This window comes from Copadichromis virginalis, linkage group LG14, assembly GCF_057382275.1.
Source record: "Copadichromis virginalis isolate Kocher_CV1m ecotype Utaka linkage group LG14, C_Virginalis_male_GT1.1, whole genome shotgun sequence".
Taxonomy (NCBI): domain Eukaryota; kingdom Metazoa; phylum Chordata; class Actinopteri; order Cichliformes; family Cichlidae; genus Copadichromis; species Copadichromis virginalis.
Window position 1 is genome coordinate 41,824,395 of NC_140631.1, and position 2,937 is coordinate 41,827,331.

Genomic DNA, 2,937 nt, shown 5'->3' on the forward strand with positions numbered 1-2,937 from the left:
AAAGCCAACTTGACTTTAATGGTTTGGCTTTTTCCCCTTCTTCAGTAATGAGACATAAGATGTAGGACGTACAGGGTACATGTACGGAATAGTTTAAATCACTGAAAAGTCACAGTCACGCTACAAAGACACGAAGCAGTCAGAGAGCTTTTCATGGTCACGACTGTGAGCTGCAGCTGGATCGGTGCTCGTGTCGCTCATCCTAAACATTTTCTCAACATAATAAATCTGATCTGCAGTGTTTTTATCCTGATGTTAGAAAATTGTCAGTTGCCAGTTTCTGCTATGCGTGTTGGGTGTTTGCTCAGACAAAATGAAAGGTGTACACAAGGTCCGTACTACACCATCGTTCAGTTTTAGTTGTTGTTATATGTGGTTATAAGGTATCAGATAAATGTTCGTGCCAGCTTTGGTTGCTGCTCTGCTGATGTTGGACAAACACAGACGTGTGGATTATTAGTAACATACGTGTTCATACTCAGAAATGTTAGAGGGTAAAATTCTGGTTCTGTTGCACAGTGTTGATGAGTTTGGAGGAGAATATTTCTGTTTCAGAGTAGATCCGTGGCCTTTGTTCCTCTTGATGTGAATGAGTGGTTTCCATGTACACTCCTATACTGGGACATTTTGGTTCCTGCCTAATTGTAATCACATGTTTAACCATCGCATGTCCGGCCAGCGTTTGCAGTTTTTCACTCTGCCGGAGCATAAATACATAAATACATAAATACATAAATACACGGGGACCCAAGTGGCAGCTTGAAACCCTTACAGGTCATTTGTTCCCACTGAGGAAAACAAGCTGTCACTTTTTGCTATAAACAGTTTTTTTGTGGTTCTGTTCGTGGTCGATGAGAAGCTGCGACGTGCGGGCCGTAACCTTTTGTTTTCAGAGCTGAACAAAGACCTGGCTCATCCAGCACGGCGGCTCCAGCGTGTTCAGGAAGCTGTGCAGGTGTCGGACAGAAGCAGGCCAGCTGTCTTTGTGCTAAGGAAGCTGAGCCCCCCCACCTCGTGCCTGCAGGCCTGCACACACAGACGGGGGACTGAAATCCTTCCCAAGCCTCTGGAAAGAAACAGTTCATGTCCTAACTTCCTTTAAACCCAGCCGAACGGCCGCTTTCGCCCGTCTGTCTCATTCTCTGAATAGTTTCCCCTCTCGCTCTCTCTGTCCTTTTTAAGTCTGACTGGTCACCAAAACGCCACCAGACGAGCCATTTATAGAGAGAGAGAGGGCGAGAGAGCCCGAGGTCGTTTGGTGTCGTGGGAACGGCTTTAAAAAAATACAGGCCTCCTCTCACATCACATCACAAACACACAGAAACACAACTGGTTTCAATTTTTCACTGGAGGTCAGTCGCGTTTCAGTCCTCCCCCCCTCATCCTTTGTGCCCCCTCCTCCTCCTCTGTTTGTGAAACTGCATCTTTGTGTGCTTCATGCCTGGATATCAGTCGGTGCTCAGGATCCTGAAGCCGGGCCCAGCGTGATGATTTCAGACTTCAGCTATGTTATCTTGAGGAAACATTCGATCAGATTGTGCAGCATTTTTATCTCCTGAGATAATCACAGTATCAAGTTGGGAAATCACAGCTATAAATTCTTGCAGTGGCAGAGATGTGAACGAGGCACACTGCACCACATGGGCTGCATGGTCAGCACCGACGCGCAGATGTTCTGCTAGCGCTCAGCGGTCGTTCTCGGCCTCTCCGGGTTCATGGGCTCTGTTCATGTGCGGCAGAATTCACAGTTTCACAGATATTTGAAGGGTTCAGAGAAGAATCCCTCTCAGGCTGACTCAGTGCAGATGTGAAGCTGAGGATCAGCGAGTAAACCTAAGCACGCAGCAGCGTTAATGACTGCACTCGTGCTCTGTTTTCAGCGTCTTCTTCCTGCAGTATGCGCCGTTTGTCTCTGCGGGACCCTCGACATGAGAGCAGCTTAACCCCGTCCTCCATCTTTCCTGCATCACGTGTGAGAACAGCCACAGCGATCGCTTACAGCTGAAATCATTTGGACAGTTTGATTGCTTTCAGGAACTGGTTGATGACTCCAGACTTTGTATTTATGAAGGACGTCAGCGACTATCATGTTTATTGTATAAGTAATCAGTAAACTGTGGAAACGGAGATCTGGGTCATGTTTGATGGGGAGATTCCATCTCTAAGGAACTCCGTTTGCCAGATATGATCATGACATTGATCAATGGTAAACCCACCCTCTCCTGCCAGCACCTCCTCATTAAAGCGGACCTTTTCTGCTTTCGTTTCTTTCCTGTCGTATAAATCTCCTGCTCCTCTGGTGGATGTTCATATTAAACATGGCCACAGTTTCTAGTAATGAGCTCAGTGTATGCACAGTAATCCCTGTGAGCCTGCTCTGAACACTCAGTCTGTCACAGCTTTTTCTGCTCTGCCATCTGTTTGATGTCATTGAGAGATGAAATCCTCAGTACGGGCCTCAAAGGGGCAGAGCCGGGCCAGCCCGGCGCTGCCACGAACCCCAACCGACTGTACGGCCAGGTTAGAGTCACCAGCTTGGTCTGCAGCACCGGGAGCACATGATCTCTGAGTGTGTATTTGTTCCTTTGTATGGCTGCTCTGTCTTGCAGCTGTCTATGGTTATTGCACTCTCCTTGCTGTCATTTACTTACATATTTGTGCTGTTTTGGTTGCTTCTTTTCATAATGTTCTCTTGTGTGACTTTGCAGCCTCGTTCTTGCTTTTTGCAGTTTTTTTGGGACGTGTTTTGCTTATTTTGTGTTATCTTGATGTCTTTGTGGTAGTTTTGGACTCATAAATCCTCCCTTTCTCACTTTATCTGTCATTGCGGTGCTTTTGCAGGTGTTTGAAGATCTCCCTTTTTTGCTTTTTAGTCTCTCTTTGTGGTTCTTCTGAAGAGGACATGCAGGCAGTCACTTTGATCCCCTGAGCTGCTGT